The sequence below is a fragment of the Rattus norvegicus genome, chromosome 3, assembly GCF_036323735.1.
Source record: "Rattus norvegicus strain BN/NHsdMcwi chromosome 3, GRCr8, whole genome shotgun sequence".
NCBI lineage: Eukaryota > Metazoa > Chordata > Mammalia > Rodentia > Muridae > Rattus > Rattus norvegicus.
In genome coordinates, this window is record NC_086021.1 from 139,863,799 (window position 1) to 139,888,929 (window position 25,131).

General features: G+C 44.5%; 1 protein-coding gene and 1 pseudogene across 1 annotated transcript in view; both read right to left on the minus strand.

Annotated features, from left to right (window-relative positions):
- Slc23a2 (solute carrier family 23 member 2) overlaps positions 1-25,131 on the minus strand; it is a 157,722-nt gene that overhangs the window by 108,216 nt on the left and 24,375 nt on the right. The window lies entirely within an intron of this gene.
- LOC134486158 (choline/ethanolamine kinase-like) overlaps positions 1-25,131 on the minus strand; it is a 63,552-nt pseudogene that overhangs the window by 14,048 nt on the left and 24,373 nt on the right.

Below are 25,131 nucleotides of genomic sequence, written 5' to 3' on the forward strand. Positions count from 1 at the left end.
GTGGGCAGATAGAGTCCAGTGGGGGAGGTAGCTTGTCAGGAGGTGGGCCTATACTCACCAGCTCCAAGGCTCTCGCTTCCAGCACAGCCTTTCACTGACCTACAAATGTCTTATATTTAGGCCTTGTGTTTCTCTGTTAATTAATTTCTCAAAATGAAACGTAAGTTTTAACATTGGTCACCAGCATTTAGAAGTTGGAAGATTCCACACAGCGATCAGTATTTCCTGCTCCTTTTGAAAACAGTCCAAAGTCCTGGCCTGGCCTCTGACTGGGATGAAGTTGTCCTAGTGCCCAGGTGTCTGAGGGGCATCCTTCTGTCATTCTGGAGTCTCTACACACAGGCTCCTTGCTCATTTCTGTGCCTTTCTTGGTCAGCTGTTGACTGGATTTGAAAGCCTTGGTTTGGGCCCTCTGACACAGGTTTGAAGTATTCCTAAGGTTCCAATTCAGTTGAACTGAGGCTGGTTTGGAATGCTTCCTTCCTCTAAGCTTCGGGTGATGGTGATGGTGGTGCTCTGGGGAGCGCAGTCTGGGATTGGGGATCAGTCGCCCTGCTCCCCAGTCCATTCTGCACAGGGTTAGAGTGTTTTAGTCTAAAACACCAGCCCTATTCCTGAGTGACCGGGGCAGCCACTTTTCACTATTTCTTGGTTTTGCATTGTTTTATATCACTTCGAAATTGATGTGACCCAGGCTGGCCTAGAACTTTCCTACCCAAGGGCACTGAGTACTGAGTCGGTTCACTAGGCACGTGGCACTGGGTTTAGCAGGATTGCAGTTTTTTGGCTTCCTATCCAGTATCATGACTCCCATCCCTGTGCACAGAATATAAATCAGATATAATACAAGTGCTAAGCTAAGTTGAGGAAGAGGCCTTGAAAATAAAACTTTGACATTCCCATCCTCTCAGATGGCCACATCCCTGACACTAACCCACAGGAATTCAAAACTACTTAGCTAAGAATCAGAGACTCTTTCCCACAGTCCAAGAGTCTGGGAGCCACTGCTTCAAGGTCGGACTTCTGCAAACCCCTTGATTTCATTTTTCCTTTTAAAGACAGTTTCTCACTACACAGACTTGCCTGGCCTGGAATTTGCCATGTAGAACAGAAGACAAGGTTATTCTTTTTTTTTTCTTTTCTTTTCTTTTCTTTTTTTCAGAGCTGGGGACCGAACCCAGGGCCTTGCGCTTGCTAGGCAAGCGCTCTACCACTGAGCTAAATCCCCAACCCCGACAAGGTTATTCTTAAACTCACAGTGATCCACCTGCTTCTGCTTCCCAAGTGTTAAGATTGAAGCCGCACACTGCCACATTAGACCCTCTGCATTTTCAGTCTCCGTTCTCCTTACTCAGCCCAGCATCAGCTCATCCTAACATGACTTCCAAGTGTGGTGTGTGTGCGTGCATCTAGGACATGGGGTTTCCAATTAGGTTGACTGATCAGTGAGCTTCCAAGATCCTTTCTCTGCCCCTGCAGGACTGGGATCTCAGGTGAAGGCCATCACAGGCAGTTTTTTATATGGATTCTGGGGATTGAACTCTGATCCTCATGCTTGCAAGGACAGCACTTTACCAACACAACCCGTCGGTCATGTGTTCTGTGTTGTGGGGAGGGCATGGTAAGTCTTTGTATTATTCGAAGGTTAGTATGTGAATGCTGAAGTGAGCACAAACTGTCTTTTAGAATTGTTTCTAGGAGGTTAAGAACAGCAAGCTTGGGCAGGGGAGAAGGCTCAGAGGGGAGAGGCTCTTTCTGCCAAGCCAGAGGACCCTATGATCAATACCTCAGAAAGAGAGACCCACTTCCACGAGTCGTCCTTTGACCTCTGAATGCTTGCAGTGGCTCCCAGTGTCAGAGAAAAACCAACCCCTGAAGTTTGTCCTGTGACTTCCATAGAAGCTGTTGTACAGGTACCTCCCCCAACACACATGAGCACACACACACACACACACACACACACACACACACACACACACAATAGATATGTAAATGTAAATCTTAAAGTCTTTTTTTTTTTAAAGAAAAAAGGAGCCAGGTGGTGGTGGTGCACACCTTTAATCTTAGAACTCAGGAGGCAGAGGCTGGTAGATCTGAGTTTGAGGCCAGCCTAGTGCACAGAGCAAGTTCCAGGACATGCAGGGCTACAGAGAAACCCTCTCTCAGGAAGAGAGGGAGAGGGAGAGGGGAAGGGGGAGGGTTGGGGGAGGGGGAGAGGGAGAGGGAGAAGAAAGAAGAAAGGAAGAAATAAGGAAAGAAAGAAAGAAAAAAAAAACAAGGGCCAGATGTGGTGGCACACCTTTAATCCCATCATTTGGGAGGCAGAGGCAGGCAGATCTCTGTTAGTTCAAGGCCAACCTAGTCTACATAGTGAGTTCTGGGTCAGCTACATGGTGTGACTCTGTCTCAAATAAATAAATTAAACTTAAAAAGAAAAGCCAGTTTGTGTCTTTCCCTTTGCCTTACCCATGTAAGGATCACCACTGGAAGCCAGCTTTGATTTTCCAACCTTTTCCAGGGCATTTCCCGAAGATGAAGCATTTAGCAGAGAGCTGAAGCCCAGGTGGCCCTGTGCTGTAGTTGTACATCCTTGAATATTGGTCGCACGGTCTCCATCACTGTTAGGTAGGCCTCCTGCCTTGTCTCCCTGCCTGGCCCAGGAAATCGCTGTCTTCTCTGTACTGGGCTCACCTTCAACTGGAACCACCTTTGTTTTTCCTGGCTTTTCTTCATTCTGGCTCACTCAGAATGGGCCTGTTAGTCCATAAACGTTGTCCCTGCTTCCCTGAGTGGTACAAGGAATCCAACTTGGCCTCACATGCTGGGCAAGCACCTTACCACTGAGTCCCACAGCCTTTGGTTAGATTCTTAGGGTTAAGGGTTACACTAAGTGTTTGAGGGATGGAATGGGGGTATTTGAGAAACAAATGGCCTCTTTCCTGTGTCTTTTTTTTTTTTTTTTTTGAGGCTGTAGTCATCAATTTTCTTTGCTCCCTTCCTGAACTATGTCCATCAGGCTAACCATTTGAAAACTTAACTGAAAAATAACAACTACTAAAAGTTGTTCAAGAGGAAACAAGCAAACAAAATACTTGTTTGATACTGACACTGAATCTAAATTAAAAATTCTAGTGGCTAAACACTTCACCAAGTGTGCACAAGCAACTTTCATAACCACAGAGGAGCAAGAACCTTCTGCCATGCCACAGACTAAGAAACAAAACCTAGGCACTTCCAGATCTGTCACCAAACTGAAAAGGGCAGTGGAAAGAAACTGGTGGCTCTGCTTCACTTGTAAATTTTCCATAATTTGACAATTTTGGGACAGCATTAACTATGCTTTCCAAGGGGGGGCGGGGCGTGAAAGCCGTGGTCAGGATACCATGAGCGATTGTACTCGGATGTACTGACCCTGTGATTTCCCCCAATGTGGGAAACTGGAATACATAATTTGTGGCAGTGGGGCAGACTCCCTTGAGGCATGACAGACAGAAGGACCACCCAGTAGTATTTATTCCAGGATGACAAGGATACTGCTTTCCTGTCATGAAACAACAATGTGACTTTCACAGCTTCAGAGTAAAGAGGCAAGAACTGATCGTCTCAGCAGACACAAAGAAAAGAATCAGAACGTATGCTATCAGCCTTTTGTAGATGCATCTAGTTTCCACGTGGTCCCCTGGAAGCCGACCCTAACTAAGATGGGTCTCAAGCACAAACAGGTAAATTGAGTATGTTTGCCAAGCAAAGCACCCATCTTGGGGGATAAGGAAGTGAGACAGGAAAGGGACACTGCCCAGAGGAGTGGGTTTCAGTTCCTACAGGGATTTCTGAGAAGCTGCAAAATATATACATGTTACTCATCCCACCTGACAGGTGGGAGCTAAGGGTTAGACAGTTCTTGTGCCCAAGAGATATTGGTGACTTAGAATGGATCTTGGGACTATCAACTCTTTAACACATCCAGGCTTTACCACTGGGCAAATCTATAGGTTGAAGTTTGAGGGGAGTATGGAAAACCACGGGCCCATAGAAGATGATGCCAGCAATTTCTGTTGTTGTTGTTGTCGGCTTTGTTTTGTTTGATTTGAGACAGGATCTCTTTAAGTAGTCCTGGCTATCCTGAAGCTCATTATGTATACTAAGATGGCCTAGAACTCACAAAATCCTCCTGCCTCTGGCTCCCAAGTGCTGGGACTAAAGGTGTGCACCACAATACCTGGCCAATGCCAACATTTTAATAGATGCTTGGTACTAGAAAGGTCTGAGGTGACAGGACCCAGAGAGCATTTGCCATACCTCACACACCAGTAGTAGAGTAGCCTTTACCTGCTTTTCATTATTTTCAAGTGGATTCTTTAAAATTAATTTATTATTGTGTGTAGGATGCAGGTATGTGCTTGCTATGTGCACACACGGAGATCAGAGTTCACCTCTCTAGAGTTGGTGCTCTCCTTCCACTGGAGAACCAGACTTTAGGTTGCTAGGTTTGTACAGTGAGTTCCTCTCCCCACTCTTCCTCGCTGAAGAGATGCTAGCCTATTTCTTCAAGGAGGTTACCTTCTTGCGGTACTTTTTTTTTTAAAAGATTTATTCATTTATTATATGTAAGTACACTGTGGCTGTCTTCAGACACACCAGAAGAGGGCATCAGATCTCATTACAGATGGTTGTGAGCCACCATGTGGTCGCTGGGATTTGAACTCAGGACCTCTGGAAGAGCAGTCGGTGCTCTTAACCACTGAGCCATCTCTCCAGCCTTCTTGCAGTACTTCTATTCCTAATGAAGAGTAGTGGGTGAAAAAGGAAGTCGAGTGAAGGGCTGGCAAAGAAGCCACACACAAGCTTGCCACAGTTCGCAGGCCTTATGGTTACCATGGGAAGATCAGATCTGCCGGGTCTATCGGTTAGCTAATGCTGTGTAAGAAGTAATCCCAACTTAAGCAACTGCAAACAAACATTTACTGCACTTTCTGAAAGTGAGGGTCATAGGGTGGCAGGGTTGCCTAGGCTCCCAGGAAGCTGAAGTTGTTGAGAAGGTCGCCACCATGCGCCAGGAGGACACTTGCATTCCTGCTCCTATGGCTTTTGCCTGGCTTTGGTTCTTCACATGGACCTGTGCACACACATTTATACCCTGTGGCATGATGACAGTAGGTTTCCCCTGGATAGGCAGCTAAGAAAGTGAACAGATAGGATGGAGTTGTGCTTCAGTGGTAGGACAGTGGCCTGGCATATGTGAGGCCCTGTAGGTTTAATTGCCACCATTTAAACGGGAACTACAGTCTCGGTTCACAGTTTCTGAGGTCCCACTTTTTCTGGACCTATGACAAGGCAGGATGTCACAGAGTTTGGGTGCGAGGAAGATGTTGGGGCGAAGCCACTCATTACATGGGACCAGAAAAAAGAGAAAGAGGGCCAGGGTTCAATATCTTTCAAGAACATGTTCCCAATGACCTAACTTCTTTCCTCCTTGAGAGTTCAAGACAGTAAGGATAGAGCCAGACTCTGCCTCAACAATTCAAGCACAGGGAATATAGTTAGCTGTACAGTGCTTGCCTAGCATGACCTAAGCATTGTGTCAAAAAACAAACATTTGTTCCTTTGGCTTTAAAAGCCTCCCCTGCTTCAACCTCACATTTTACTGTTCCAAAGCATTGCTCTCTGCCTTCCTCAAACACACAGTCTCTGGGTGGAGGCACATGTGTACGAGGAGTAGACTCATGGTAAACAGGACTGGGGATGGTAAGTTTTCCGGATGTGAAAATGCATCAAAAGGCTCCAGGAAGCAGAGGCAGAGAGGAGAGGGGATCTCTGTGAGTTCAAGGTCAGCCAGGGATACAGGGTGAGACCATATCTCAAAATAAAACCAACAAAAACAAAAATAGAGATGAAAACATCTTTACGCATTTTAACTGGGGAAAATTCATAGTAGAATTAATTGTTGTTGGGTGTAGTATCTTATACCTTTAATCCCAGCAATGGGAGCCAGGGGCAGTGAGAGTTATGTGAGTTTAAGGTCATCATGGTCAACATAATAGAGAGACACTGTCTCAAAAGAGCAAAAATAACAAATCAAAAGAGATTCGTTATTGTCCATTCTCGTCCACTGACTGAAAACTCTTGCATGGCCAAGAAAAGTGGAAAGTTACAGATTAGGAAACTTTCTGGTTTTCCAAGTCGGAGTGTCTGTAAATCCTGACTGTCCTGGAACTCACTCTGTAGAACAAGGCTGGCCTCAAACTCACAGAGACCCACCTGCCTCTGTCTCAGGAGTGCTGGGATTAAAGGCGTGCACCACCACACCCGGCCCTATGTAAAACGTTTTTACATGGAAAAGATGCCTATGACCCTAGTGCTAGGATTGTTGAGAGAGAATAAACTTAAACTTACGGCTACACTTGGACTACACAGTGAGATTTTGTCTCAAAAGCCAAAACAAATTCACAGTGAGATAGTATGTTTTGTCCATCAGACACTAAATTCCTATTGCTTCATGGATTATTTTTTATTTGTTTTGTTTTGTTTTTTTGAGACAGGGCTTCTCTGTGTAGCCCTGGCTGTCCTTGAACTTGCTCTGTAGACCAGACTGCCTCTGGTTCCCAAGTGCTGGGATTAAATTCATGCAATACCACTGCCATCCCACCACTCTACCACCCCAACATCCCACCAGCCAACCACCCCACCACCCCACCATCCCATCTTGGCAAATAATTTTTCTCACATAAGAGACCTTGGAGGAGCTGCTCATGGTGGCACACATATTTAATCCCAGGAATTCAGAGGAAGAGGCAGGCCAAAGTGAGTTCAGGAGAGCATAGGCTATTAAACACAGAAACCCTGTCTTGAAAAACAAAACAAACAACAACAACAACCACAAACTTTGCAGACCAATTTTTAGTCATTTATACCCATTAAAAATCTTCTTGTCCATGTGGTGGTACACACTTTTAATCCCAGCACTCAAGAAGCAAGAGGCAGATGGATCTCTAAATTTAAGGCCAGCCCGATCTATATAATGAGTCCTGGGCCAGCCAGACATACACAATAAGATTTTATCTAAACAAAGAGTTTGTCTTGCTGTATTGTGAGGCTGAGGTCCAGTTGCCATGAGTTAAAGGCCGGTGTGAGCTACACAGTGAGTTCCATGCCACCCTAAACGGCAGCATAAAAACTTGTTTCAAGAGAACCCGAGAAGTGCCGGGAAGGAGCCTGGACATGGGGTTGGAGAGCTGATTTTGCATTTAAGAGTATTTACTGTTCTTCCAGAGGACTCGAGTTCAACCCCTGGCACCCATATAAGGAGGGTTATGACCCCAGTTCCAAGGGATCCCACATCTTCCAGTCTCCCAGACATTAGGCATACATGTGGTGGCATGTCCATACATGAATACATAACCTATTTGCACACATAAAATAATAAGTTAAATCTAAAATAAGATGTTTTTAAAAGACAGGGAAATTATGGAGACATGAGACACGACAGCACCAGGATGAACAGCCACACCATCCTGGCGTCTGGCCAAAGCCTCTGCCATCTGAGAAGGAAGGACAGCATCGAAATGAGCGTGTGCAGTGATGTTCGCCATCCTGAGGTTAATCTTCTTTTTCTGTATAGATATTTTATATCAGAATAGCAATGACCTGGCATAGGGCAACTGAACATGACCTTGGTTTGTTAGGACTTTGTTCCTTTCCCCAGACATTGCCCTGAGAATCTCAAGCAAAACTGCTTATGCAATAAAGATAACCTGACTTCCCAGTTCCCTTTCACCATACAACAATTATAACCCTAGCAGTTGTCACAGGAACCATCCAGTGATAAGCCAGGAACTTCAAATCCTACCAAAATCTTCTTTGCCACAGATCTGGAAACAGTGAGTTGTGCCTACCAGAGCTGTACCGTTAAGAGTGAGTGCACAGGCCCTCTACTTAGGTTTGTCCAAGCTCCTTTATTTTCTCTGACGTTGTAATTGGGAGTGTGGCCATCATCCCTTTCTTAATGTTTGTTGTTCGTCTACAGAAAGGCTTTGATTTGAACTTTGGTTTTCTGCCACTTTGCTGAAATTGCTGGTTGTTTCTGGAAGTTTTCTGGTGGAGCTTTTGGCATCTCCGATGTGTACTATCATGTCATCTGCAAAGACTTCTCCCTCCCGACCCTTTACTTGCCCTCTCTTGCCCTATTGCTCTAGCTAGTGCTTCCTGCTACACTAAAAGGACTGGGATGGTGGGCAGCCTTGCCTCATTCCTGGTTTCAGAGGTCGCTTCAAGTGTTCCTCCACTGAGGATGACATTGACTGGCTCGGTCACATAGAACCTCTGCCAGGCCTCAGTGTGTTCCCTCCAGTCCGACTGTCTCCAGAACTTTTATCATGAAAGCATGTTGGGTTTTCTCAGAGGCTTTGTCTAAATCTATTGAGATGGTCATGTGAATTTGTCTTTAGGTACATTAATATGATTTATTATCTTTATTGACTTACATATGTTGAATCAACCCTGCATTTCCCAGAGAAAGTCAATTTTTACAATGGTAAATGATCATCTTGTAATGTGTCTATATTTAGTATGCTAGTACATTACTAAGGATTTTTGCATCATCAGGGATGTTGGTCTAGAGTTTAGGTTTTTTGTTGTGCATTTACTGGGTTTTGGGTGTTTGCAAGCTGCCAAGACATGGGATCAATTAATAATCCTACCCAGCTACAACATCTATAAACTACAAGAAGGACCAATATGGCAAGATATTAGTAAGGGGGCAGCAAGTGACACTCACATGTTGGTGGTAATAAAAATCCAATTAGACTAAGTCCAGTCAACAGGAGGAAGTCATGAAACCTAGTACTAGAAACCTAGCCACTTCCTGGAGCTGGTGATGCCCTAAATATCAGAAGATAACCTACTACTGCCACTTTGACATACCAGGTAATGCCTTGCCACATTCAAAATCTCATCCTAATACCACAGATAAACAGCTACCACCCCTCATAAAAGAAACCTTGTCTCAAAAAAGAAAAAGGAAGAAAGAAAGAAAGAAAGAAAGAGAGAGAAAAGGAAAAATTTGGTAAATGTTAGAAAGAATGTGGTGGTGGGAGGGAGAGGAACCCTTATTAATTGCTGGTTGGAGTGGAAATTAACATACCCATTATATAAATCTATCTAGAGAATCCTCAAAAATTAAAACTATAACTACCGTATGATACATCTATACTAATCTTGGACCCGTACCCAAAGAACTCCATATTCTACCACAAAAATATATGTACAAGCATGTTTATTGCTGTTCTATTTACAATAGCAAGGAAATGAAACCAACCTAGATGTCCATTAACACATGATTAGATAATCGAAGTGTGGCATGTATACCAAGTGAAATCATGAAAAGGTGGTCTTGGGAATTATAAGATTAAATGAGGTAACAAAACAGAAAGAAATAAATTGAATATTTTCCCTCAGGTATAGATACATATGTATGTATATATATGGGCTACAATGTATCCTTGTATATACACAAACAGGCATAAGTGTAAAGTGTGATAGCTAATCTTGGTTGTCAACTTGACTGGATCTTGAACTAAGTAAAAGACAAGCCAATGGGAACTTCAGATTATTTGAAGCACTGAGACTCAGTGTAAACGTGGGAAGCTCCTTCTGGTGGCAGCCCAGATAAACCAATGTGGAAGGAGGAAGCTTTGCTCTTTGCTGGACTGCCTTCACTTTGGTTGGCAAGGTCATCTATCCAGTTGCTGCACTGCTAGTTCACTGCTATTAGGACTAGTTTCTTTGGATTCCCAGCACACACTGAAGACAAGTAGCTCTCCCAGAAAGCCCTGTGCCTTCAGCACCAGATTGGGGCAGCTGAGACATCCAGCCTTGTGGACTGAACAACTCCTAGATCTCAGGCTCTCCTACTGGATCTGGGCATTGTTGGACTGCTCCAACAGTATCCCCTCTTACTATCTATTCATCCTAGCAGTTCTGTTCCTCTAGAGAACCGTGACTAATAACAGTGTCATTTAGAAAGGAGACCAAGAGAGACTCTGGTTGAGAGACAAGGAGGGACAGAGTGCTGGCAAAGGAACATAGGAGACATAGAAGAGGTCTTGTGATGGCTAATCTACACTGTCACCCTGATGTACCTGGGAAGAGAGAGCTCCGTTGAGAAATTGCCTCTATTAGATTGACCTGTGGAATGCTGTGGGGCATTTTCTTAACTGCTGATTGACATGGGAGAGCCCGGTTCAGTGTGGGCAGTGCCATCCCTAAGCAATGGATCTGGGCTATATAAGGAAGTTAGGTAAACATGAACCTGGGAGGAAGCCAGTAGATGTCTTATCTGTGCTTCAGCTCCTGCCTCCAGGGTCCTGACTTGAGCCTCTGACTTGTTTCTCTTGAAGATGGACTGAAATATGTAAGAAAAAGAAACCCTTTCCTCCTGAGTTGCTTCTGGTCCGTGTTGTATCACAGTAACGGAGGGCAAACTAGAACAGGTTACAGAGCAACTGTGTCATAGCTTTTCCTTGTTTTTAAATGGATAAGTGAATTCCACTTTCTGAGTATTGAAGTAGCAATAAGTAAATTAGTATTACAATAAATAGCAATTAAAACCATTCTGTTATTAAAATAAACACAAATATCATCCAACTGCTGAACTTAATAAGTAAATGAGAGCTATCATTGATAATAAAAATATAAAGCCCTAAGCAGTGCTCCACGGCTTTGGAATGGCTATTCAAACTGCATAGGTGTTCACCAGACTCATAGAACTCAGGACAGGGCAAATGTCTGAATGGCTGCCTTAAACCAGTTGTGTAATGTTTTATCTGTGAACTAATTACAATAAAGTGGTTTTATTTTAAAAATAAAATAAATTTAGATAATCTTAAAGAAGTCTCTTGGTGTGTGTGTGTGGTGTGCGCGTGGTGCGTGTGTGTGCATTTGTGTGTGTGTGTGTGGTGTTTACTAGGGATTACACCTTGGGACTTGCACACTGTAGACAAGTATTTTCTCAATGGGCTATATCTCCAGCGTTTAAAAACGTCTTCAGTCTTTGCACTGGAGAGATGGTTCTGTGGTTAAAGAGTGCTTGTGGCAGCAGGGCATAGAAGCGCATACTTTTGGTTTCAGCACTCAGGAGGCAGAAGCAGGCTGATTTCTGAGTTGGAGGCCAGCCTGGTATACAGGGCAAGTTCCAAGACAGCCAGAGCTACACAGAAAAAAAAAAAAAAAAAAAACCAAGCAAAACAAAACAAAAACAAAAAATGAGTGAATGTGGGTTTTGAGGTCTCAAATGCTCCAGCTGGGCCCAAGTTGGGTCTCCTTCTCTTGCCTGTGGATCAAGATGTAGAACTCTCAGTTCCTTCTGGGGCACCATGTCTGCCTGCACACTGCCATGTTTTCCTCCCTAATGATAATGAACTAAACCTCTGAACTGTGAGTCAGCCCCAATTAAATGTTTTCCTTTCTAAGAGTTGCCATGGTCATGGTGTCTCTTCACAGTGATAAAACCCTAAGACACAGATGGATACACTTGTTTGACGTATTTAGGACAGTGAGCTGACTAGTTCTACCTCGACTTGCCACGAGATATTATCATCAAAGAGGAGAGAGTCTCAATTGAGAAAATGCCTCCATAAGATGAATTGTACAAAGGCCTACAGGGCATTTTCCTAGCTCATTGTGGGCAGTGGACCCCTCAGCTGGTGATCCTGGCTTCCTTGAGAAACCAATTTGAGCAAGCCATGGGGAACAAGGCAGTAAGCAACACCCTCTATGGCCTCGGCTTCAACCCTTATGTCCATGTTCCAGTCCTACCTGAGTTCATGTCCTGACTTCCTTCAGTAATGGACCATGATCTGGAAGCTTAAGCCAAGTAAGCCCTTGCCTCTCCAACTTGTGTTCTGATCATGGTGTCTCATCCTAGCAAAAGAAACCCTAACTAAGACAGAGAGTTATGGTCATAGAGACAATGAATGAGGTTTCCAAGGGCCAAGGGAGCTGAGATGGACAGCATCCAGCAGCTGGTGCAGGTCCAGCTTTGTACGTGCACAGGGTTTGAGAGGCAGAAGAATAACAGCACAGAAGGACTTAACAGCAACAAAGTACACTTTAGAACAGATAAGGTGGTAATTTATGTAGTGTGTACTTTGCCATGTTTAAACATTTTACAGTTCTAGAAATTTATCCTAGAGAAACTATATAGTTTATTCCATTTTTTTCTTTTGAGGCAGGGTTTCATTACACAGCTCTGGATAGGCTGTAACTTCCTATGTAAGCCAGGTTGGCCTAGAACTCACAGATCTCCCTGCCTCTGCTAGGATTAAAGGTCAGTGCCACCCCACCTTTAAAGTTGGCTTTAAAGTTGATTTTGATGAACTATTTCAATGTCTTCTTCCCCCCACTTACTAATCTGCTATCACAGTATGGGTTGTTGAGTAATGTTTCCCTATTCTTCTGTATTAACTTATTGAAACTTTTAATTTTTTTCTTTGAATCTGAGAGTTCCTTTGGATAAGTCCTTCAACATTTCAATACGTAAATTCTGGATTTCATGTTTACTCATTCTTTTTAAAGACGATTTTATTTCTTTTTATGTACATGAGTGTTTTGTCTGCATGTATGTTTGCGCATGCAGTGCTCAGGGAGGCCAGAAGGAGTCCTTTGGCACTAAAGTTATAGGAGGTTGGAAGTTATCATGTGATTGCTGGGACTTGAACCCAGGTCCTCTGGAAGAGCAGCCAGTGCTCTTAACTGCTAAGCCATCATCTCTTAAGCCGTGAGGTCACAATTTAAAATCAGTTCTTTTTTTTTTTTTTTTTTTTTTTTTCAGAGCTGAGGACCGAACCCAGAGCCTTGCGCTTGCTAGGCAAGCGCTCTACCACTGAGCTAAATCTCCAACCCGAGGTCTCAATTTAAAAGGAAGACAGTAGACAGGTGTCTGGGTACTCTTAGTTCAAAGTCATGAAGAACATATGTAAAAAGTGAACATGGTGGTCAGAAAGGCCTGTGTGCATGTTCGGCTGGCACTGTGGAGCTTTGAATGGAGACGCCTGCCTAACCCAGTTACCAACACAGGGAAATATGCTCTGAGGTTTTATAACTTCTTCTTTTTTTTTCTTTTCTTTTCTTTTTTTCAGAGCTGGGGACCGAACCCAGGGCCTTGTGGTTGCTAGGCAAATGCTCTACCACTGAGCTAAATCCCCAAACCCTGCTCTGAGGTTTTTAAGGTGCTTCCACACTTTCCACACCAGCTACACCATGTCTCCCCCACCAGCCATCCAACACCAGCTTCCCCAGCCTCACCAGCACTTGCTTGTATTTGTCTTTCTTTTTCTTCTTTCTGTCATAGCCCGTGGTTGGTGGTGTTAACTTGTAATTCCCACATGATTAGTGACATTAGCATTTGTGGTGGTTTGAATATCCTTGGCCCAGGGAGGTGCACTATTAGGAGGTGTGGTCTTGTTGGGGTAGGTGTGGCCTTGTTGGAGAAATTATGTCACTGTGGCCATGGGCTCTAAGACCCTCATCCTAGCTGCCTGGAAGCCAGTCTTCTCCTAGGTGGCTTCAGATGAGGTGTAGAATTCAGCTCCTCCTGCACCATCCTTGCCTGGATGCTGCTGTGCTTCCGCCTTGATGGATAATGGACTGAACCTCTGAACCTGTAAGCCAGCCCCAATTAAATGTTGTCCTTGTAAGAGTTGCCTTGGTCATGGTGTCTGTTCAGCAGTAAAACCCTAACTAAGACATCATTGTTTCGTGTTCATGTGCTTATTACCCATTCCTGTATCTTCTCTGGGGATTTAAAGGTTTTTTGAACAAGATAGGCTTCTAGGAGGCCATTGTCTTAGTAAAGGTTTTTATTACTGTGAAGAAATACCAGAATCATAGCAACTCTTATACAGGGAAACATTTAATTAGGGCTGGCTTACAGGTTCAGAGGTTTAGTCCATTATTATCATGGTGGAAAGCATGGCCATGTACAGGCAGATGTGGTGCTGGAGAAGGAGCTGAGTGTAGAGGGAATCTCTTGTGTATTGTGTGGATGCATCGCCTGTCTATTAAAAGCCTAAGGCCTGTGGCTTAGGCAGGAAATATAAGGTGGAACATCAGGGAGGCTAAAAATATTCTGAGATTAAGCGATAGGCAGGAGATCTGCCCAGGAAGATGTGAGGAGACAGATTCATGGTACTTGAACATAGGCAAACAACCATGTGGCAGAATGTAGGTTAACATAAATGGGTCATCTTAAATTTTGATTCCAGTCAGAGCCTAGCTATATGGCCAAGGTATTTGTAAATATATCTTGAGTCTGAATCTTATTTCTGGGAGCATGGGGTTGGGAGAAGAAACCAGGCTTAAGTTTTACAGCTGAGAGTTATCCATCTTGACCCTCAGGTCAGGCAGCAGAAGCGATTGTGTGCTACACTGAGTATAGTTTGAGCATATGTGGCCTCAAAACCCAGCCCCATGTGACACACTTCCTCCACCAAGGATATGCTTCCTAATAGAGCCACTTCCTGTGGCCAAACACTCAAACACATGGCTCTATGGAGGTCATTCCTACTCAACTACTTCAGCCACCCTGTGACTTCGTGAGTTACTTAATCAGCGAATTAAACCAATGAGGATCATAGCAAGAGTATTGGGAAATAGGTCTTGTTGGGTGGTATACCCCTTTAATCTCAGCTGGCCAGCCTACTCTGCATGCATAGTGAGTTTCAGGCCATCCAGGGTTACAAACATTTGGAAAGAAAATGACACAAAAAATAGATGGGGGGGGAGGGGGGAAAAAAGAGGGGAGGAAAGGGGGGAATGTGTAAACAAATTGGAAACAGTGCTGGGTCTGTGACGTTAAGAGGGCGAACAACGGTCACTGACATGGGAGATATAGAAGGCAAGAGAAAGAGAAGGCAGGGTAAAACTAGAGCTTAAACATTTCCAAACCAGTTAAGAATCTTTAAGAGGAGCACGGGAGGCAGATGAGTGAACTTCACAAAGGCTGGAAAGATAAAAACTGAAAGTAAACCTGTGTGACATAAAGGTAGGCATGGGGGAGGTTTAAAAAGGGGAGATTTTAAAAATCCACTGGCAGCAGCTGGGGAAAGATGAAAGGAGGTTTTTAGGCCAGGTCAGGCTTCTAAGAACTCCTAAAATAGGCAGGGAAACCACGGGCGCCGGCCTCTGTAACTCCCTATCTGTGTCTCACACTCACAGAGCAGGACATACTTCTACTTTTGGAGGCCCGGGCAGAGTTTTCTAGAGCACTGTTTCTAGGATGGACCCCTGGAAGCTACAGCCTCCCACTTCTCCTGTTGAATGGGACTGCAGAACCTCTGGTCCCACCCTGGTCTCAAGCCAACCGGACCTGAGTGGACTCACAGAGAAGGGCTATTTTAGTGGGCGTGGTGCCTGGCCTAGAATCAGCTGGATTGGTCACTCCAGGCCTGTGCTGCCCGCACTGAGCCCCTGCTATCCATGACCACCACAGTTCTTGTATTTCAACAGACCGGGGGTGGGGGTGGGGTGGAGTGGGGGGAAAGGCCAGTCTTTCTCATCGATGCAATGTTGCTTCAGGTATTTTTCAGAAGCACGAAGGAACTTCATGGCGACCAGGCAGAACCCCTTCGGCTCAAAGCACTTGATCTGGCCCACCGGGCTGTACTGCAAGCCAGGCTTGATGATAAAGAAGGTGCGTTCGGGTTGGGGATTTAGCTCAGTGGTAGAGCGCTTGCCTGGCAGGCGCAAGGCCCTGGGTTCGGTCCCCAGCTCCGAAAAAAAAAAGGTGCGTTCAAGGTTGGCCATGGTCTGAAAGTCCACAGTTCGTCTGGGTCGGAGATGAGCGATGGGAACGAAGACGTGAGAATTCTTTTGTTTGTTTGGTTGGTTTTTTGTTTGTTTTTCGAGATAGGGCACTCTCAATGTAGCCCTGGCTGTCCTGGAACTCTCTTTGTAAACTAGCCTGGCCTCGAACTCACAGAGATCCACCTGCCTCTGCCTCCCAAGTGCTGTGATTAAAGGGATAAGACCCCCAACACCCAGCAAGAATTCTTAATAATATATAAATATATATAGGGCTCGAGAAATGGCTTAACAGTTAAGAGTGCTTGCTATTCTTCCAGAAAATTGCATTCATTTCACAATGCCCATATCAGTTGGTTCACAGCCACCTGTGACTCCAGTTCCAGAGGAGCTCAGGCTCTTTTCTGGCCTCCTCTGATACCTTCATGCACTTGGTACGCATAAACTCATCCAGGATCCCGCTGCGTTCCTCGCCCCAACAAAATCAACCAACCGATCAATCAATCAGCCAATCAAACATCTATCTACCACCTACCATCTATCTACCTACCTATCATCTGTTGTATCCTGCTAGTTATACATTGATTCTTTATCCGACCCACATTTGTTTTTCTTTTCTATGTTTTAATTAGCCCTTTTACTTTTATCATATTTTTCCTTCTTTTTTTTTTTTTTTTAATCATAAGTCCCTTAATGGACCTGCTTCTGTAAGTAGCTAAGACCAAGGAGAGAGGAAGTAAAGCCAGCTGACTCTGAGCAGGTCATTTCCACAATGTCCCATTTAAACACAGGACAGAAAAGCTCAGAGTCACTATTGCAGTTAGAGTTGACAGCACAGGATGGAGAAGGGCTGAATAAGGGTGTCGTTAAAGCCCTCCCACAAACTGCTTGGGTGAGGGGAGTTCTGCTTCAACCTAAGAAGAACAGGAAGATCAAAAGCAGTTTGGGAAGGCCAGAACCTTCAGAGATGGAGGGAGAGGAGGAGGTCAGGGTGTGGGAGTGGCATTTTGCAACTGGGGTGAAGGGATTGTCTGCCCCCTGCTAAGATTCCACTAGCCTATCTAGAGGAAGTGGGGAACTTACAACACCGAGAGCAAGACTGGAGTGCTAAACGCTCCAGGCAAGAGCAGGATGTGGCTCACAAAGGCTTGCCCTTCAGAGCATGACAATGCCATCACCTCGTTTTTTTTCTGCCAGTGGGCAGTGGTCCTTGACCTCTTCCTAGAAGTTTGCTCATAATTCATCCTTGATCCTTGCTTCTTGCTGATGGAATCCTTGGAGCTGGCATAGCATAGATCATTTTGTCCTTAAAGGCATTCTCTAAGGTCCCAGAAGATGAGCAGCTGGTCCTCCTTGCTCTCCTTGGGAGAGGCTGCATCAGAGAGAGAATAATGGCTGTCCTGATAGGACAGCATCTTGTTTTGATTTTGTTGTTTTTGAGACAGAGTCTTACTAGTCCTGACTGGCCTACAGTTTTCTACGTAGATGTATACCAGGCTGGCTTTGAATTTACAGAGTTCCAACTGTCTCTGCCTCTCTAGTACTGGGATTAAAGGCTTAAGCCACCATGCCTAATTAAAGTTTTTTTAAAAAAATAAATAAGATATATATTAAAAAGTGAGAGCCAGGCATGCTGGCACATGTTTTTAATCCCAGCACTCAGGAATCAGAGGAAAGCTGACCATTGAGTTCAATGCCAACCTAGCGGCTACAATGAGACCCAGCCTGATTTTTTAAAAAATTCTGGCGATTCCATATATGTATATAAGGTATGATGGTGATCTCCCCACTCACCGTGAGTCCTCCCATCTCCCTCCCATTCCTACTTTCCCCTTTCTTCTTCCCAGCTAGTCTTCCTCTTACTTTACTTTTGCAGCTGACTGTTTCTAATTAGGGTTGCTTACACGACCCTGGGTAGCACTGGGAAGATGACTCCCCCTCTTTCAACAACCACAGGGAAGGGTGAGGCGTCATGAGCCCTTCCCTCACCAATGACGGAATGCCATGCATGTTTTGTACAGATAGACATAGCTGTTACAGGTTGATGGTTACAGCGGTCATGTCAGAGCCAGATGTTTCACAGCCCTCCGGGTTCTCTGGATCTTTCTGCCTGCTTCCCTGTGTTCCCTGAACCTTGTAGAGGGTGGCACAGAGGTTATGTCTGGAGATGAACACCCAACCTATTTCTCAGCTTATTATGTCTCAGCTGCTTATTTCTCTGCACTTTGGCCAGTTTTGAGTCTCTGTAGTAACTACTGTTCATTGTAAAAAGAAGCTTTTCTGACAGACGCTGAGCACTGCGCTGCTCTATGGATGTTAACTATTTAGGGGCTGGAGACATGGCTGCATTTCCAGAGGACTCACCTTTAGGCCTCAGCACCCACTATTTCATGACTGCTTACAATTCCAGGTCTAGGGAATCTGATGCCCTCTTCTGGCCTCTGCCGGGGCCAGGCATACACATGGTGCACAGACACACATGCAAACAAAACGCCCATACGCATAAAGATTTAAAAACGTAATCATAAATGTTTAAGTTAAATTTTATCCTTTTTTTTTCTTTTCTTTTTTTCGGAGCTGGGGACCGAACCCAGGGCCTTGCGCTTGCTAGGCAAGTGCTCTACCACTGAGCTAAATCCCCAACCCCAAATTTTATCTTGAAAAGCATTTATGCAAATGTTTTAATCCCCTTCACCCAGTATAACCTTGTTTACACTAAGGCCCACTGTTCTAGTCTAGAAATTTGATGTCCTGGAGCAGCAACACTTTTCCCTTCCTCCATCTCCCAATCACCAATTCTTTTCTGACTAGCCAATGACTAAGGCTGTGAGGTCAGACCCCAGTCAATGGGGAAGAAACACGGCTACCACCCGACTTAGAATAAAAGCCAGATGTACTTCTTGCCTCTATGTGTTCATTCTTCTGAGCAAACCCTCTTGATTCAAAATAAAGTTTGTCTATCCAGACACTTCAGTTAGAATGGTGGTCTCATTCTTTCTCACAGTGCCCAACCCACAGTGTGCATGTAGATGTCAAAGGACAACTCTGAGGAGTCAACTCTGCCCTTCCACCTTTTTTGTGGGTTTCAGGGATGCAACTCAGGTCATCAGGCTTGTGCAAGAAGCACCTTTCCCTCTGAGCTCTAAAAATCTCACCAGCTCTAAAAATCACTATATAGAATGCAGCTTTGCTGTAGGCCTGATGGGGATTTGATTTGTGCTTACCTGGGAATTCGCATGTCCACTGTGGGTCCCTGCCAACAGTGGTTATTTTGACTGGTTAATAAAGAGCCAGCAGCCATTGACTGGGCAAAGGAACAGAGGCAGGACTTTGAGGATTCCTGCAGAGGAAATGCAGGAGAAGGAGAAGGAGGAGAGAATCGCCCAGCAGAAGAAAGGAAGAGGATACAAACATAAGAACTGTGGAAGACAGAGAACCAACCATGTAAGAATCAGGAAAAAGTGACCCCAAGGGCCACTCCCCCATTTGGGTCTGGGGTAGCAGAGATTAAGTATAGATTTTAGAAAGTATTAATTCAGAGAGGTTTGGGAGTAGCCCAACCATTGAGCTAGCTGATGCATATTTAAATATAAAGACAGTGTGAGTGTGAATGTGAGTGTGTGTGTGTGTGTGTGTGTGTGTGTGTGTGTGTGTGTGTGTGTGTGTGTGTGTGTTGCTGTCCGAGATCCAGAGCATCTGGGGCAGGCAGCATAAAGCATGCAACTATGAGCTGGGAGCTCAGAGAGGTTTAAAGGCTTAAAGCTTCATATGTCCATGCAGCAGACAAAGTTGCAGATCTCCTTTAAGGCCTCTGACCTCCCCAGCCACGGGCTTTTGACTAGGCTTACAAATGAGATACCCTTCCCTTCAAGCTGGCCCCAAATCCAGACAGAAAGTAGATGATTACCCTCTCTTGTACTTGTCATTTCTGTTGCTATAATAAAATATTCTGACAACTGAAGGGCAGAAGGGGTTTATTTTGCTTATAATTCCAGGTTATAGCCTATCACTGAGGGGAGGTCAAGGCTAAACTCAAGCAGCTCATCACACCAAGTGAATCACTAGACTACGTGCTTCCTTTGTTGTGTCTCAGCTTTCTTCACTCTTACCCAGTTCAGGAGCCAAGTTGTGACATAGTTGTCACCCATTGGGGGTGTTTTCCCGTCTCAATTAACAACAACAACAGCAACAACAACCCCTCACAGACACACCTACAAGCCTTATATATTTCTTTTCGAAATACTCCTTCTCAATCTTTAGGTTGTATGAGGTTGACAATAGAATGTAACCTCCAGGTCCAGAGAGATGGATTGGTGGTTAAGAGCATTTCTTGTGGGCTGGAGGGATGGCTCAGTGGTTAAGTGCACTGACTGCTCTGCCAAAGGTCCTGAGTTCAAATTCCCAGCAACCACATGTTGGCTCACAGCCATCTGTAATGAGATCTGATGCCCTCTTCTGGTGTGTCTGAAGACAGCTACAGTATATATTATAAATAAATCTTTTAAAAAAGAATCAACGGCAGCAATAACAAAGCAAAACAACAAGAACAACAACGATGTTACCTGTTTGAAGAGAAAGAGATACAGGAAAAAAAACACTAAAATAAAATTTAAAAAAAAAAAGAGCACTTGTGGCTCTTTCAGAGGACCCACTTTGGTTCTCAGCACCTAGATGGCGACCCACGACTATCCATAACTCCAGTTTCAGGTGATCCAACACCCTCTTCTAGTCTTAACAAGCAGGCGCATGGCACAGGTACATGCAAGTAAAGTATTCATACACATAAATAACCTCTTAAATAGTTCTATCATTACTGTGCCAGTGGGCACGCCTCGGTACAATAGCACGCAGGGTCTACCACTGAGGAGGACGACCGATGTCTTTCCCCCCCTCCCCCAGCACCTTTCGGCATCGAGAATGCTAGCCATGGGGAGGAACCCTCCAGTTCAGTTCCAGCTTCATTTCTCCATGTCTTACAGCTAAAGCGAGTTGTGTCTTCTGCAAATGTTCCTTATCACCTAGGTCCAGTGGAGCCTCTGGAGTCTCTCTGACCAACCATCCATAGGGAAGGGTCCCACCTTCCATTTCCTGGCTCTTGTGAATGGAGCAGCAATGAACATGGACGTGCGGGTATCTCCACGGTGGGTCAGAGAGTCTGTTCTAGCCTGGTTCTCTGTTGCCATGATAAAACACCGACCACAACCAGCCTCAGTTGACGAGGATTCATTTTAGCTTACAAATTGCAGTTCACCATTGAGCTGGAGGCAGAAACTGAAACCCTGGAGAAATGGCAGCACACTGGCTTCCCTCTGCCTTGCTCCACTTTTCTTTTTCACAGCACCAGGATAAGGATGACTGTGCCCACAGTCGCCCGGGCTCACATTGGTTGCAATCAAGAAAATGTCCCATGGATTTGCCCACAGGTCAATCTGAGGCAGGCGATTTCTCAGCTGAGACTCGTCTTCCCAGGCACACCTAGGTTTGTGTATTGCCCCTTTATGTATATGCACAAGGGTAGATCGGCAGTGAATACGGTTTTTCCTCGAATCACACCCTTAGCATCATTGGGTGCTATTTATCTAGATAAGAATCTCTCTATATTGCCCTGGATGTCCTGAAACTCTATGGAGACCAGGCTAGCCTCTGCCTCCCAGGTGTTAGGATTACACATGCCCTGCCCCCATTTTCTTGGCAGCCACTCTGATAAGGAAGAGCTTTAATTTGAATTTCCCTGTTAGCTAACAATGTGGAACACTTTAAAAATGTCTGCTCATCATTTGCAATCCCTGTTTTGTGGGATCTCTGTTCAGATTCAAAGCATAGTTTTTTCCCCTTTTCTTTATTCTTTTTTTTTTTTTAAACAACAACAACAATGACAAAACAACAAGCTCTCACTGATGGGCCTGGAACTTGCTACGTAGACCAGTCTGGCCTCTACTTCTAGAGATCTGCCTGCCTCTGCATCCTGAGATCACATAAACCATCACACCCAGCCATAGAGGACCTCCCTTTTTTGAAGTCGAACGTTTCTGGATGTTTTGTTCTTTTACTTCATTGTGTTTTCTATCTATTAATTCTTTGTCAGATGTACAGCTGGCAAATCTTTTCTTGCATTCTTTTGGTTGCCCTTTCAGGTCACTGACCATTGCCTTTGCTGTACAGAACATTTTTAGTTTCCTGAGATCACCTTTGTCAATCACTGGCCTTATTTCCTGAGCCACCAGAGTGTCCTAGTTACAAAGTCCTTTCCTATGCCTATTTCTTGCAACACACTCCCTAATTTGTCCACCAGCATTTTCAGAGTTTCAGGCATGTTGAGGTCTGCGATCCATTTGAAGATATTTTTTGTGCAGAGTGAAAGATGGGTGTCTAGTTGCATTCTAGATGCATGATCATATCCTGCTTTCTATTGGAGTAGAAATCTCGGCTCGCATCTGGACATACCACACCAGGCCAACATGGTTCCACATGGAAAGGCTTAATGAGAAGACGAGACAAGGGAGAGGGACGAGAGAGAAGAGTAGAAGAGGAGAGGAGTAGAGGCCGGTCATGAGCACGTGGAAGGAAGAAGGGAGGGGAATGGGAGAGAAGGGACAAAGTGGGAAGAGGATAAAAGCAAGAGAGTGAGGAGGGGGCAAGCAGCCCTTTTGATAGTGTCAGGCATACATGTTGCCAGGTAACTGTGGGGGTGGAGCTTAGACAGAATGCTAACACTTTCCCAGCACCATTTGTTGAAGCAGCTGTCTTTTATCTTATGTTGTTGTTGTTGTTGTTTTCATCATCATCGTCGTCTTTGTCATCATCATCATCATCATCATCATCACCACCACCACCACCATCATCATCGCTGTCATCATCATTATTTGGCATTTTTGTTAAAAATCAAGTAGCTGGGGGCTGGGGATTTAGCTCAGTGGTAGAGCGCTTACCTAGGAAGCGCAAGGCCCTGGGTTCGGTCCCCAGCTCCGAAAAAAAGAACCAAGAAAAAAAAATCAAGTAGCTGGACCAGTTGTGGACTTACAGCTGGGTCCTCAGTTCTATTCCACTGATCTGTGCGTCTGTTCCTGTGCTAATCTCATGGCTGTTTTGTTGCTATGGCTCTAGAGCATAACCTGAAATCAGGTTGGTAATACCTCCAGCATTGTTCTTTTTACACAGGAATAAGTTGGCTTCCTGGGGTCTTTTTCACATCCACGTGACATTTAAGATTGTTCTTTCTAGTTCTGTGAAGAATGGCTGGGAATTTTGGTTGGGAATACATCAAACCTGTAGATTCCTACTGGAAGGATGGTAACTTTCACTACAGTGCTTCCTCTGATGCACAAGCATGGAAAGTCTTTTCATCTTTCAGCGTCTTTTCGATTTCTTCCTCCAATGTCTTAAAGTTTTTATTGTAGAAGTCTTTTACTTCTTTGGTTAGTCTTTTTCCAAGGTATTTCTTTCCTCCATGGTATTCTATTGCAGCCCTTGAGAATGGGATTGTTTCCCTGATTTTTTTTTCTCAGTATGTTTGTCATTGCTATATGGAAAGACTACTGACCTTTTGGAGTTATTTATGAATATTCCAAGTTCATCGGCGCTTGTAGTTCTCTTGGGGTCTTTTATGTATAGAATCAAGTGATCTGTATGTTAGGATACTTTGACTTCTTTTCCTGTTCATATCACTTTTATTTTCCTCTCTTGTCTTATTGCTCTAGCTAAGACTTTAAGCACTATGTTTTGTAGGAGCAGGGAGAGTGGGGACAGACACCCTGTTATGGTCTTTATTTTAGTGAGAATGCTTTGAGTTTTTCTTGTTAATGTGGGGTTGGCTAAACAGCCTGTGATATGGAGCTCTTATTATGCTGGTATACATTTCCTCCATTCCTTGCCTCTTCTGGTGTTTATCTTGAAAGATACTGGCTTTTGTAAAAAATGACTTTCTGCATCTATTGTTTTTGAGATGATTGTGTGATTTCAGTTCATTCAAACCACCACTGTGTCATCAGTTAAGTGATGGCACTGATTGGAAAAGAGGGGCATCTTGTAACTTGGGATGGAGACGTGTGGGAGGATCCCAAAGAACCTGAGGACACCAAATTCTCAGATTCTGTTAGGCTTATTTTGCCTAAGGAAATCTCTTTATTCTTAGCAGAGGGTGCATCCCAACTCTGCCCTTCAGTGTTTCACTCTCTGCCCTTGCCTGAGGGAAGTAATCCAGCATTGGGTGGAACTGGCAATGATCTCTCCCCTGAAGGAGATACCAAGCAAGACAATGCTGCTGTCTCTTAGTGTCCACCAATTTTTGTCTATAGATCATTTACCAGACTCAAGGCTAAACAGGCCTTACAGCCACACAGAAACTGTGGTCTGTGAGGAGGGACACAACAGCTCACTCTCCCTAGAAATTGCTTTGTTCATCTCTCTCTCTCTCTCTCTCTCTCTCTCTCTCTCTCTCTCTCTTCCCCCCCCTTTCATATTTACTTTACTATTTTGTCTATTTTGTTTTGTTTTCAAGACAGGGTTTCACTGTGTAACCCTGGCTATCCTGCAACTTTGTAGACCACTTCTACCTTGAACTCATAGAGATCAGCCTGTTTCTGCCTCCTGAGCGCTGGGCTTAATTAAAGGCATGGGCCACCGCCACCCAGCCACCCGGCTTATTTTACTTTTAATTACTTGCATATGTGAGTATCTGCTTGGGGATTTATGCACTGAATGCTGATGCTCAAAGAGGCCAGGAGAGAGAGTCAGAAGCCCCTGAGCTGGACTTGAAGATGTGAGTTCTCTCAAGAACAGCCTGAGCTCTTAACCACACGGAACCAGCGTTCCTGTCTCTTTCACTCTTTAATTTTTTGCATATTTATTTTGTAGGGGCGGGGCACAATAAGCCACAGTGTATGTTTATAGGTCAGAGGATAGTGTACTGGGGACAGTTCTTTCCTCTCACAGTTTCAGTGTCTGGGATCAGACTCAGTTCATCAGGCCTGCAGGTTGTCACTTTTACCCACTGAGCCGTCTTGCCAGACCCTTTTTCTTATTTGTTTGTTTGTTTTGTTTTGGTAACAGGTCTCACCATTTAGTTTTGTCTGGCCTACAATTCACTGTGTAGACCAGGCCTCCAACTCACAGAGATCCACCTGCCTCTACCTCCCGTGTGCTGGGATTGAAGCATGCACCATCACACAGGGCTCTTTAAAAATATTATTTTTAATGTGAATGGGTATTTTGTCTGCATGGTAAGTCTGTGCAGCTTGTCCATGCTTGATGCCCCCATGGGCCAGAAGAGGATATTAGATTCCCTGGAACTGGAGTTAAAGATTTTGCTAACAACTATACAGGTTCTGGGAATCAAAC